Genomic DNA, 15011 nt, shown 5'->3' on the forward strand with positions numbered 1-15011 from the left:
ATTTAAGGAGCTACTGAGTTCTCAGTCTACATTTGTGATCCAGTACCTTTCTTTTATTCTTTTTCTCAGCTTCATTATTTTCTATAGTTTTTTCTTCTGTGTCACTGATTTGTTCTTCTTCCTCATCCAACCTCAGTGTCATTGCAACATTCAGTTTTGCATCTCAATTATAGGATTTTTTTTATTTCAGCCTTACTAGTTTTTATTCTTTTATCTCTGCAGTAGGGATTCTCTAATGTCTTCTATGATTTTCTCAAGCCTAGCTGGTATCCTTATGATTCATGAATCTCCTTTGAAAACAGAGGTCGTAATAGTGTGACCATCAAAATATGTTTAAAAATTGCTTGTTTCCCATTTTCTTATAATAATGCTCTGTCTGCACTTCCTGGAGTTGCTTTCCAATTGTGATTCTGAAGCTTTTATTTGTGAGATACTCCTGTGACTATCTATTTTGGGAAATAGAAAAAAGGACACTTCAAAGTCATCTGGAACAACCTCCAAGTCAACTAAACCTCAGAGTTCAGAGTGTCAAAATAGATATTTCCATATGGCCAGTGACAGATAATAATGACAGACAAAATATGTACATAAGTGATGACTCCCCAGGCTTGGTTTGCACTTTCTATGTATGACACATTATTTGGATGTTTTATTTCATACTTTACTTACTTGACTTTTCTTCATGCTTACCAGTATCCATTTTGTCATTATGGACAATTTAATTCCTCACAGCTATATAAAGAAAGCTTCTACAAACCTGCTAAAAGCTAAGACACTGTACTTGAGTTACAGGGGAAAAAAAGCCAAACTGATGGAGTGGTTGAAGACAAGTGTTTCTGAAGCCTATTCACTTTTAATTTGTACATTTATTTTTACTTTATTTATATATATACACACATTTATACGTATGATTTCTTACTAAAGGTGTCTTTTTTTTTGTAATTACAAAAATCGTTTTTAACTAGTTTTCTTGTAGCTATGTAAGTGGAACACACGCACATAAAACTAAGTCCCTGAACAACTGGTGCTTGGGAATTGGGCCAAACTCCACAGGTCTGGAGTCCAAGATGGTAGCTTTTAGAGACAGCTGGTTTTTAGTGTTTGTGAAGAAAACAGGAAATAAATTTCCTTTCTCAGTATATGGCCAACAACTGAAGATACATAAGGGAACACTCCACACATTTTACTAAATTTCTTTAAAATGATTTTGTCTGTCTTTTGCAGGTGACTTGTATATGGAAGACACAGACACATTTTTATTCAAATTGAAAGGGTATTATTTTGGTTGGGAAACCCTTGATATTGGTTTTATAGAAAATTTAAATGATTTTGAAATTAAGGAAGATGGTGTCTTCACAATCACACACTCCAAATCTGGTGAGTTCTGTATTATAATAGCTAATGTGATACTTTTATAATATGGTAACTCTGTATTTTTACTAGTATTATACATGGACATATGCAGTTAATCTATTGGATATTATAGAGTTAACTGAATTTAATATCCTATAAAATAAGGTATCTTACAATGTAGCTGTAAGTTTTTGGTTTTGTTTTTGTTTTTTGAAAGAGAGAGGACACAAGCAAGGGAAAGGTAGAGGAAAGGGAGAGATAATCTTAAGTGGGTTCCATGCTCAGCTGGGACCTCAACGTGCGGCCCAATCTCACACTTGTGAGATCATCACCTGAGTCGAAATCAAGAGTTGGATGCTTGAACAACTGATAAACCCAGGCACTCTGCTGTGTTATTTTTGATTTGGACAAGGAAATGGAGAAAGTACTGAAGTAGAAATTGAAGACACCCTATTAAACACTGAGTTGCCGAAGTGGGCTGGGAAAGGATGCAGAAATATTTACCATTTAGGCAGATACTTTGGACATACGGTTGAAGCTGTATTTAATAACTAAGTACATGAGAAGGAAGAAAATTAGGTTACACTAATTTTCATGTTTAATAAACCTTAAATTATCTGGGTAATATTTTGTTGTAGCACTCAGATCAGACTAAAACATATATGTGTGTGTATATATACATGAATGTCTATTCAAGACCTTTGTCCATGTTTCAATTACACTTTGGTTAATTTTTCTATTTGTTGTCGGAGTTCTTGATATATTTTGAATATTAACCCCTTGTTTAATAAATGATTTACAAATACTTTCCCCATTTAGTATGTTGCCTTTTCATTTTGTTGATAGTTTTCTTTCCTGTACAAAAGCTTTTCAGTTTGATACTCCCCCACTTGCTCATTTTTGCTGTGTTGTATTCGTTTTCAGTGTCATATACCCATTCCCACAAAAACAAACAAAAAAACAAACAAAAAAACCACATTGCTAAGATAGATGTCTTTTACCTAAATTTTCTTCCAGGAGTTTTATCCTTCTGGGCCTTACACTCATGTGTTAATGTGTTTTGAGGTAGCTTTTATGTCTGCTGTAATAGAGTGGTTCAGTTTCATTCTTTTGCATGTGCCTGTCCTATGTTGGGAAAATAGGACAAAGGAGCCATAAGTTCATTAACCATACATGGGTTGGTTACTTTTGGACTCTCTATTTTGTTCCATTGATCAATGCGTCTTTTTTTTGTGCCAATACAATACTGTTTTGATTAGTGTAACTTGGTAGTATTATTTGAAGCCAAGAAGTCTGATGCATCAGGCTTTGTTTTATTTTCTCAAAACCACTTTGGCTATTTGGGCTCTTTTATGCTCACAAATTTTAGGATTGTTTGTTTTATTTCTGTGTCAGATGCCATTGTAACATTGATAGGGATTGTATTGAATATGTAGATTGCTTTATGTACTATGGGCATTTTAACAATGTTGTTTCTTCTAATCCATGAGCAGGGAATGTCTTATCATTTGTTTTTGGTTTCTTCAATGTTTTCTAGCAGTGTCTTTTACTTTTCAGTATACAAGTCTTTTACCTCCTTAAATAAATTTATTCTTGCATATTTTATACTTTTTGATGCTGTCATAAATTAGATGTTTCTTAATTTCTCTTTCTGATAGTTTACTTTTATTGTACAGAAATGCAACTTATATTTGTATACTGATTTCATATCCTACAACTTAACAACTTAACTGAATTTATTTATTAGTTCTAACAGTATTTTTGGTAGAGTCTTTAATGCTTTCTAAATATAATATCATTATCATCTACAAATAGACAGATTTGTTCTTCCTCTCCAATTTGAAAACCTTTTATTTCTTTTTCTTGCCTAATTTCTCTGGCTAGGATTTCCAATAAAACTAGTGAGAATGGCCATCTTTATCCTGGTTGTGATTTTAGATGTAAACCTTTCAGTTGTTTGCCATTGGGTATGTTGGTAGCTCTGAGCTTGTCATAAATGGCATTTTTTAAGCTGATATATTTTTCTTCCATACCCATTTTGTTGAGACTTGTTATCGTGAATGGATGTTCAGTTTTGTCAAATGCTCTTTCTGCATCTATAGAGATATAAATGTAGTGTCTATGCTTCATTTTGTTAATGTGTTATATAACACTGAAATGTGGGTGTTGAATAATTCCTGTATCCCAGTAATAATTAGTACTTGATAATGGTATATTATCCTATCAATGTATTATTGAATTCAATAGTTTGCTGATACTTTGAGGGTTTTTTTTACATCTATGTGCATCAAGAATAATGGCCTGTAATATTCCTTTCTTATAGTGTCTTTGTCTGATTTTTATCAGGGTAAAGGAGGCCTTGTAAAATGAGTTTGGAAATTTTCTCTCCTTTTCTATTTTTTTTGGAAGAGGTTGTGAAGGATTGATATTAATTCTTCTTTTTTATTAGAAAAAGTATTTTTAAATTTTTACCAGAGTAACACTTGTTTTCTTTTATTTTTCTGTATAACAGACATGGTCTGCCTCAGGCCATTTGTACTCACAGATTCTTTTTCCTGTAAAATTCTTCCACCAGATATATGCATGGATTACTCCCTTCCTTCCTGTAGGTTCTTATTTACAAATTATATTCTAATGATAATATTTTAGGTGATTATATTTTAAAGTTCAGCTTCACTGGGAACTCCAAAGGTTTTTTTTTTTTTTTTTTTGTTTGTTTGTTTGTTCTTTGTTTTTTACTGCTTTAATTTCTCTCCACAATATGGTACTTATCACCTTAAAACATACCACGTATTTTCATATTTAATTTCTTTATTTATTACAAGGTGATAGTTAGAAAAATAGTATTGTATTTGCACAGGAAAAAATTGGCCTGGGTAGGAGGAAAGACCCAAAATACAACTTTATGTGTATAAGAGGACTCAATATATATAAATTTAAGCATATTCTACTTATTAAAGGGGAAAGGATAGTATATTTAATGTTGGGAAATCTGGATCACTATATAGGTATCCAGAATACACAACTGGATACCTAAGACCACATACAAGAGTCAAATCCAAGTGTATTTGAGATACTAACATTAAGGACAAAAGTATACAACTATTTTTATCAGAAGAAAAAGGAGAAGAAAATCATTGTGACTTAGGAATGGTGAAGAGCTTCTTAAACAAATGTCCCAAAAAGAAAATGGAGGCAAAACATTTGATAAATTCAATTACCTGAAACTTAAGGATTTTGGATTTTGCTTCACTAAGAATTGCCTGGGCAAAGTGAATAGGTGAGAGAAAGAAAGAAAATATTTGTAATATCTACAATTAAAATATAATTAATATATACACTATATTAGAGCTACAAATCAAAAAGTAGGGGACAGGAATCTGAGTATAAAAAGAGGCAAATAAATGAGCTGTTAATTTACGGAAGAAAACCGCCCTCCACCAATACCATCAAAAAACACAAAGTTGGTAAACTATGATATGTTACTTTGCATCTATTAGACCAACAAAAATGAGAAATGTGAGTAGCTCTGAATGCTAATAAGGAGTGCACAGAAATTTGCATTCATTAGCATATTACCCCTGGGAGAGTAGATTGAAGCAATCATTCTCTGGAGAGCAGTGTGGCACTATCTGGACAACTGAAATACAGACATACCAGGAAATTCCTACCCTAAATATCAGTCCCCAACAAAATCTCATACAGGTGCACAGGGAACATGACTAGGGTGTTCACTGAAATGCTGTTTGGGGCAGGGTGTCCTTTGGAGAAAGTAGACAGGTCAGTGCATGAATGCATACCCTGAAACATACACAGCATCTGTAAGGTGCAAATGGATCAGAGGTAGCAATAAATGAATGTTAAACCACAGTGCGCAGAGACAAACAATGGAATGATGCACATGGATTGAAAATACAAACAGGCACAACAATATGTATTACATATGAACACATTACAGCAAAGAATGCACTTTAAACCTCAAAGCCTGCCTGTGTATGGTGGGGCAGGGGTAGGAATGGAAGCAGGAAATAAGAATAAAAGGAATAAACAGATCAGGGAAGGCCTACAGTGAATCAGGGATGTTAAGGTAGCATGAGCTGAAGACAAAGTTTAGTATCTCATTATGCTAACACCTGACCACTAAGCAGGCCAAGAAAGAAGGAAACGAGAAAGGAAAAAAAGGAAAAAGGAAGGAAGGAAGGAAGGAAGGAAGGAAGGAAGGAAGGAAGGAAAAGAAAGAAAGAAAGAAATAAAGAAAGAAAGAAAGAGAAAAAAAGAAAGAAAAAGAAAGAAGGGGCAAAATGTGAAAGGTGGAATGGAGGAGAAACTGAAAACAGATACTTGAATTTTTGAATCTCTGTAGAGGTTTTTGCATCATATTGTTGAATCTCTCAAGAACTGTGTTATGACTGATAATCCCTTGAATTATCACAGCTGCCCCCTGAAGCAGCTGTGATACCTTTGATACCTGTGATACCTGTGATACTTCGAGTGATACCTCTTGCAGAAGCAATATTTGGGAAAAGTGGAAGGATGTAAGAAAGCCATTTAGAGCTTTCTAACAATGAGTTTTCATTGAATTTGAGCTCCAGCTGTCATAACATGTAGGCACATGTGGTCTTGGTCTTCCCTGGTCAACACTGGAGGACTATAATCACCAATATTAAAGCATTTGGAGGACCGGATAAGGTGCATGCCACATGCAGCTGCCAGCAAGGAAAGTGTGCCCAACAATGATCTTGATGACCAGGTGCTGCTTAGCATGGGTGATTAAATGGTATTGGGATGGAAGGTTAAGATGGAAGGTTAGGATGGGAATTGATGAGGTGCCAGTGGGTTTTCTCATTTCAGAAGTTGTTTGAATCTTTCTGGGACATGTGACCTCTTGTTGGGCTACGTTTAAAGTATTGCCTGGATAGATCAGAAGCATGACCTTTATAGAAGTCGTGTTTTATCTTAATAGTTCCATATACGAAGCATGGAAATGAAGTGTAAGGAATCTGGAGTAGGCAATCACACCCATGTATTCTGTGGCAAATGTCCACTCTAATAGGAATTAAGAGAAATAGTCATCATAAGAATTTGTCACATCCCATTCACGGTGAAAAGTCCAAGTTTATGCATCATCTTTCTCTTCCTATCTCCATGTAGGTGTCACAGGGCCTCCGTTAGGGATTTATAATAAACAGTTTCCTTATGTGGACATCATGGGCACTGTAGGAAACATGGGGAAGAAGGGAAAGATGGAAAGTGACTCCTTCAGTGGAATAGCTTTTTGTTTTTTTTCTTAGTCCAAGGAGTGGAGTTGCAGAAGGAAATCTGGAGGCAGGCATAGAAGTTAATTTAGAAGTCCCATGTATGAAGCAGAAGAAAGCATAGAAGAGTCAAAGAAAAATTTGTGGGACAAATGCCCATGGAGTTTCAAATGGAGAATCTCCTGAAAAGAAAAATAATGGCAATGTTATTTTGTCTTTTATTCACGTTGTATTTTTTATGCATTAAAAATCCATTCAGGTGAAATTACCAGTATACTTATTTAATAACAAACTTTCATTTAAAAACTGATGGCACATCTATCTACATTTTGGAGAGATTTGTGCATCATTAAAACAACATTTTTGCTTTACAGGGACCATCTGGTTTCAGCAGATATTAAGCTTAATTTATTTTGAAGAACATCACAAAAGCACTGGGAATCTGGAAACAGTTGATCAAATCCCCTTCTTTGAGTACAATTTTCAAAAAATGGATTTGTTGAAAGGCCATCTCCTTGTCTCTTCTTTACCCACCTCCCACATTACTTGGTTCCTAGTGGAGAGGAAGAACAAAAAAAGCCAATGTAGGAAATAGATTATGGCTGCTGAAAGATAACTGCTCTTTTTCATTATTTCATTTTGTTTCATTAAATTGACACCGCATTCATCCAGGCGTTAGCAAATGTGACATTTGACATACTTTAATTTTCAATAGCCATTTGTGTTCTTATCTTACAGTATCTGATTTTTACCTTGTTCCCTTTGTTTTCTGATTATATAGGTAATACAGCCATTAAAAAAATGAAAGAGTATATAGGTGTGTATTTTGTTTACTTTATAGAGTATATTGTAATATCATATACATGACATATTACATATCCTTTCAGTTTTTATTTGGCTACATTATTATGCATACATATAACACTAGCAATTCTTTCTTTGCTTTGTGTGTCATTTCAACTTCCTTTTCATACTTCCAGCTATTTTGATTGGGTACCATGGAGGTGTACCTTGAAAGGTAATTGACAGCCACTAGGCCAATCATGAAGGGAGAGCCATTGCAGAAAAGGGGTAACCCAAAACACAAAGAAGCCTGAATGTATACAGACATGGTTAGGAAACTATCAAGTTAAAATAACAGGCTTCATGCAATTGGAAGTTATTAGGATAAAAATATGACAAAATGAGAGCATGAAAAATAGTGAATACTTCTTTCTTTGCAAATTGCTCATGTATACAGAAATCCTAAGGTCATATGTGCTCATATTTTCACTTTTCAAAGAATATGGCATTGGCAGTTACAAGTACCTTTGAGGGATTCATCAAATGTTTTCTAGAAATAAAATGTAAGTAAACTTACATAAAGCAAGTAATGCTTGCTGTCCTGAGGTGAGGGTTTTTGCTTTTGTTTTTTTTTTTCAAGAGTGAGAATGGGAGAGAGGGATCAGGTAGTGGTAGAGGGAGAGGGAAACAGAATTTTAAGGGGGCTCCACACCCAGCCTGGAGCTAGATCTAAGTACCCTGAGATCATGACCTGAGCAGAAATCAAGAGTAGGATGCTTAACCAACTGAGCCACCCAGGTGCCCCTACCTTGGTGAGTTTTTAAGCTTATTGAATTTGGCTGAGGATACAAGAAGCTGAAGTAGAGTTGAATGGGGATGAGTAACCAACTTATCAAGCCAGGTGGTAGTGTTGTCTTGGAGGACCTTGTTCTCCCATTGCTACAAATTATGCTTCCCTCTCAGGAGACTCTCAAGGATACAAAGTCATATCACCAGGAAATATTTACATTTAATCACGAAAGAGTGTTCCACAAGCTCAGTGAGAAGCATCACAGTTCAGATCACAGGTTTGGAGTTTTGCACTGCATACTGCAGGGGGCACCTCCCGGGAGCTTCAATTTGATAAAGTTTATTATTTTTCTTCTTTTTAATGGAATTTTTACTTATTTTTGAAGTAATCTGTATGCCCAACATGTGTGTCAAACTCACAACCCTGAGATCAAGGGCTGAATACTCTATCCACTGAGACAACCCTGAGATCAAGGGTTGAATACTCTATCTACCCACCCCATTCTTTTCTGAGGAGCCACTATAGCTGGTTGATCAGGAGCCAGTCCTGCTCAAGTAGACATGATGATCTGGAAGAGGAGAACTAATATTAGTCTCTAATGCACTGTGCAGAGCTGAAGTGACTCATCTGGGAGGCTGTATGTTCCATGCAGCTATGTGCTTGGGGAGACCATGAGGAGAGGGATGGAGAGGATTCCTTCCTCTGTTTTCCCTCTTGGTTTTTCTAACTCTATGGTAAAGTGATTTTCTGTCTGTATGAAATGCATTTTTAAGAGACTAATTTCTCTTTGAGTTCATGTAATTATTTTCTGGTAGACTCTGGATGGTTCTCCCATAACCAGATGCTAGGAGAAAGCTGGAATCCAGCAGCACACTTCCTTTTACTTCTTTGTTATTAAAGGTTCCTACATCTTCTAAGACTGTAGTAATTTTCAACATATTCAACATATTTACCTAATGGTGTATCTGTTTTGGGTTTTTTTGTTGTTAATTTTAATGTTTATTTATTTTTGAGAGAGAGAGAGAGAGAGAGAGAGAGAGAGAGAGAGAGAGAGACATCGTGAGCAGGGGAGGGGCAGAGAGAGAGGGAGACACAGAATCCAAAGCAGGCTTTAAGCTCTAAGCTGTCAGCACAGAGCCCATGCGGGGCTCAAACCCACAAACTGCGAGACCGTGATCTGAACCAAACTCAGAGGCTCAACAGACTGAACCACCCAGGTGTCCTATAACGTATCTGTTCTTCCCAAAGTGTTAGGAAGCCTTTGGTTTGACCACATCAAATGTTGGTATCAGCACAAAACCCTCTTCAACATTGAGTTTGTGATATAGTAGGTGAGGAAGGTGAGAAACATGACGTTAGTGACTTCACCAAAGCTGTAAACCAGTTTAGCCAGATAAATTGATTGTTCATGCCCAGAACAGCCAAAGGATGACATCAAATTTGAGTTCCCAGATTAAGTTTACCAGGAGATGTTTTCCAAAATCATTTCTGTAGTTTTTTTTTTTACCAGCTTTTCCTTTACAACTAATACTGGAACTTTCTTTTCAAAATTGTCTGTGTGTGAAAAATTGCCTGTGTATGTATGCAGGCGTGCATATGTTTGATTGTTTTGAGTCAGATAATTAGTCTCCTTTATGGATCACTAACCCTCTTTTCTGTATTATTCATTCTCGTGCCATTCTAGATGTTATGTTTACCACTTGGGGATGCCTCTCTTGGGACACTTAAATGTTGTTTGCATTGTGTATGGTTAAGCCTTGCAAGAAAAATTAAATGAAAATGACTGCATATGATTAGGAAGAATTCAGTTCCCAGTAACAGGAAACTAAAACTTTTGTTTTTGCCTAAAATAAAAGAACTTCTACTGTCTATTGACTGAGTCCCAGAGGCAGCTATCCTGATGCTAGCTGTAGCAGTCAAGAATATCCAGAATGTCCTAGAATTTTGCCTTCCCTTCATATCACATTTGGTGTGGCAATGGTGTCTCCATTGATAGTAGCAGGATGGTTGTTGTAGCTCCAAAGTCATGTCCTCATATGAACACATATATATCAGAAAGAGCAGGAACAGAAACAAAAGTTGTTTTTTTTTTTTTACTACCTTTGTTCCCACCTTTTCTCGAAGAAAAATCACTCTTAGAAGTGTCTGTTTGAATTCCTCTTTCTGTTTCAATGCCAAAATTGGGTCAAATGACCACCCTAGACTAATCACTTATAGAGGACAATGGGATTCCCATGAAGGTCTTGAATCGATCAGAATCATTACCATAAAGGGGCTGGGCACTGTTGCCAGAACACCCCCAGGGATCTCTTAGTGGAAAAGAAGAGAGAGCTGTAAGAAAGGCAAGACTAAAGGCTGCCACCTACTGAGTTTTTCTCAGTAGTTGCTGTTACATCTGCTTAAGGTCATAATACCAAGCCTAGACTCTCTTGTTGAGTCCACATCACTTACCTATGAGGTATTCAAGTATCTAGCCAGCCTTGCACCTTCTTCACAATGTGGCCCCTCCATTGACTCCAGCCTCATTTTCCATATTTCTCATCTGAGACCTGTTCCCATATAGCTCTGGGGAAACTCAACTTCTGATACTCCTGTGACCTGACATCTCACACCTTCCATGGAACCACAATACTCGTTCTTCTGTCCACACCCCATACATTCAGGTTGTCTATCTAGAAAATTCTTGATTTTGCTTTAATTCCCAAAACAAATTTATCATCTTTGTTGAAATTTTCTCTGACTTCTGTTACACAATCACTCTCTGCCCATAATGGATCTTTGTCCTGAATTCCCAGCACTGATCCTTTATTGTGCCTCAGTTCACTTGTACCATCACACAGGGCAATATCTGACATAGAGTAGCTACTCCCCAAACACTTGCTGTTAGGACAGATAAAATGAAATATGAGTGTTCCTCAAATAAACCCAAATGTTCTCTAAAACAGTGGACAAGTGAAGGGTTAATTTACCAAGAGGAAATAAATAAGTCACTTCTCATGGTCTAACTCCATTTTCTAAGCAGTCTAAGCACTTACAATTTTCACTCCCATAATAATATTTAGCTGCACCTTCTGTGTAAGTCTTCTTATAACGTGCATAATTTATCATACTCTGATTTTTTGCAGGATCTCAGAGGTTTATGTTAAAAGTCTGTAAATTTCTGGTGTACGAACTGAGAGAAGAGACATGGATGCTGTAGTGAGACAGGTCACATTTGACAACATGAAGTATGACCCCTGGAAAATTATGACATTATACTGAGCACTGAATTTAGGATACAAGTAAAGGTCATTTTCTTCACAAAGGTGAGGTTGAACAGTGAATGGCTGTCCTGCGGTATGTTACAAATGAACCAAACTATGGCTTCTAAGTTTCTTGGCTGATGTTCCTAACATGGAGCCCTCATGGCCCAGTGCCCTTCTTTAGACAAATGATTTTCCATGATTTCATCTTGGTGCAATTCAAAAGACTATAATATTTGGTCCCTGAATGAATCTGATGAATAACCTAAAATCACAAGGCTTTCCCCATGGCCCCTGGAATTCTAACAACGCCTAATACAATGTCTGCCACAAAATGGATATTCATTTAGTGTTAGACTGTTTCCCCCTGTTAGCATTGGCTCAGCACATGACGATGAAGTAATGGTGGGCTGTTGGCCATCACTGGCAGCTTTTCTCTGTGATTTATCCTAAACATGCCCCAGGGCTGAATTAACAACACGTAGTCACTTTTCTTTTGTTACTGGGCAGAACTATCATGGGTCCACAAGTAAACCAGAATCTTACATCACAAAATGTATAAGAATATCACATTTATCTCAGTATGTCCTACCTCTGGTGAGTGAGTTTTTGAATGAATGAATCCTCTATCTTAGTGACAAATTTGAGCATGTTAGAATATTGTTGTTATTTTATGCAATCTTTCTAAATTGTATTTTATGATATTCTAACTTAGTAGCTGGAAAATCTATAATACAGAATTATAGTCATAAGTTTTGCTTCTAATCATAGGGTTCTGTGCCTCTATGTCAGTAGCAATAATATTGACTTAGAGTTCTCTACATTAGTATCTCCTTCACTTGATCTCTTTGTATATCTTTACCCATTCAATTTAACAGTATGAATCAATGAATCACTGGTAACTTGGAGCCGACCTGAAGCGGGGATATACCCTTCCCTTACACTCAGCACACCTTATCATGTTGTAGACGCTATGACCCTTGTCAAGTGCCCCTTTTATTGCACAAGCAATTTGTTTTCTTTGAAAAAAGAAAATTTTCTGTGCATATACATCTTTCACCCACCTGAAAATGAGAGACTCAAATGGCTAAGAAGACAAATAGGAGAAGCTAAATTTCCTTCTGGAAGTGATGCACATCCCCACCTGTTTCTTCTGCACAGACATGTATTTTTCTCTTACATGTAACAGAACGTTACTTGCACCGGCTTTACCACTCCTGCACCGTTTGGGTTTGTGTCTTCGGTTTTGTTATTATTTCAGTTTGCTTCAGTTATTTGTTTACAGTTCAGTTATTTTACAATCGGTGTTCCTTTTTTTTTTTTTTTTTTTTTTTTGGCCTCTCCTTCTATCAGCCTCTATTTGTCATCACAACTCTGTGTCCCTAAGTTTAAAGTAAGACCAATGTAACCTACAGTAGGTCAGATAGAATAATTACAGGTGAGCCATTCCAAACTGTATGAGCTTGGGCTATATTTAAAAAAACCTCTCTGACCATCCATGTCTTCACCAGTAAATACTTGCACAAAGACATCTGATTTTTGGAATTTTTAAAGGACTTCTATAAACTATACTAGCCCATGTTAGCCTTGAAAAAAATAGTAAACAAATTGCAGGAGTTTTCTTCTTTTGCAGGTGGCTGACAGCTGAGGAATGGGACTAGTTATCTTAAATTACATCATAATTGCCATAATGAGTTTGTGTGCCCTTTGCCATAAGGTGGGGCAGTGAAGGGCCATAGCCATGTGCAGGAGCAACTGGGGCCTAATGGGGCGAGGGGAATGAAAGTCCAAAAAATGGTGTTTCTCCCAACACTGATGCATCACACCCCTCTTCCCAGAACCTTTGTTGAATTAATTTCTTTGCTTTTCCTTCCAGGTGCTTTTGGAGACTAGAAAAATCAGATAACTGTTGAGCAGAATGAAAGGTTTGATAAGATTTTCCAAAAGGAGATGCAACATTTTTCCCTTGAAGGTCATCTGAGATATGAATGAAGAACAGAATTCTCAGCAGTGCAAGACTATTTTAAGAAAGCACTTTCAGAAGGAAATATATTGAGTTGTATACTTTCATCCTGGACAGTCATTGGCTCATTATTGAAAAACGTCAGTGATTAATAAACCTCAATATGCCACCTTTACATCATTTGCCGTCTGTGGCCTGTTTTCCATTTTCTGAGATTCCTCAATTTCAGATAAGGAGAGGATTCCTCCTTTGTTTTGCAGTATTTTTATGTAATAGTTTTTAATTTATGTTTAGAAATTCCAAAGCTCTTGAGCAATAAAAATTTTAACATGTTATTGATTTGACTTCTTAAAATAAAAAACATTTTCATTTATAAAAAACTACTTATGGTCTTTCTACATACTTTACATTTTAATTTTTAGGTATCTAATGAGTCGATCTTTCATTTTATGGCTTCTAGGATTTGTGTCTAACTTAGAGTGAGAGTGTTGCTATCACAAGTATTTTCATGTATTCATTAACCATATCTGTATTTAGTCTAAATATTTATCTTATGCTGCAAGACAACTACCGATTTTTCTTAACAGGTAACAAAAAAACAGGCCCAGGATTTCTTAGCCTGTTTCTTGAATAGCCATCATTTTCCTTCTGATTAAAATGATCTTGTTTCAAACAATTGTATACACATGAGTGGGCTTCTGTAAATGACATATTTTTTGTTGGTATACTTTTCTTTTTCATTACCATGTCATAATTCCTAACATAAATTAATAAACTGTCATGAAGAGTTGTGTTGGAATTTTGGTAAGTATTATTTACTCTTAAAACGTCATTTAAAAACTGACATCACCACTAACCGAGTCTTCCTATTCAGAGGTATCGTACATTCACCATTTATTTGTGTTTTCTTTTGGGTCTTTGGTAAAGATATATGGTCCTTTTATAAGCTTTGCTGATTTCCTGTGAAGATTATCCTAAACAGACCTAGATGGTATCTGTAGCTATTGAGAGGAGGATATTTTTGAGTTACATTTTCTAACTGCTGACTGCTGCTCATGGTTTTTTGCCGACTTTAGCATCATCTGGATTTTTTGGTTGTAAGCCTGACTGAGTGAAAGCAATGCAGTCAGTCTGAGCCTGTAGTATTTGGATGCTGCCATGATCAGATTCTGTAGACTCACAGATGTATCTCTGTGTGTTTGTGCCCAACTTGGGGGTGCTGGCTACCTCAGTGTCTTTATTTCACTTTGCTCATTGCTCTCTTCATCTTTCTTAAGAAATGTCCACAGTTGCTTCCCTAAACAGTACTTTAAACAAGGATATAAAAAGCCCTGATTCTTGCATTGAGAGAGGATTTCTCACTCCCATGACCTGCTCTTGTTCTACCACCTCTTGCCTTTCTGAACGCCTTTCTCATAATTCCATAGCTGTGGGGTTAGGGCGTAATGTATATCTTTAGAGAAAATTTCCTTTTGTCCTCCTTGCTCCTTATTTATTCTCAAGCAAGAGTTTGTGTGTAGTAGAGTGAAGGAAACCTTGTGCTTAAAAATATATTTATATGACATCTTCTTTATACAAGATATTGACTTTAGAGTCACATATGCATTATCTCCTTTATTATTAAC

At 36.2% G+C, this 15011-nt stretch overlaps 1 pseudogene; it reads left to right on the top strand.

Moving 5' to 3' along the window:
- The first annotated feature begins 1235 nt into the window (after positions 1–1235).
- Positions 1236–13552, top strand: LOC132667554 (amine sulfotransferase-like; annotated as a pseudogene).
- The last annotated feature ends 1459 nt before the right edge of the window (positions 13553–15011 follow it).

Source organism: Panthera onca, chromosome B2, assembly GCF_046562875.1.
Source record: "Panthera onca isolate mPanOnc1 chromosome B2, mPanOnc1 haplotype 2, whole genome shotgun sequence".
NCBI lineage: Eukaryota > Metazoa > Chordata > Mammalia > Carnivora > Felidae > Panthera > Panthera onca.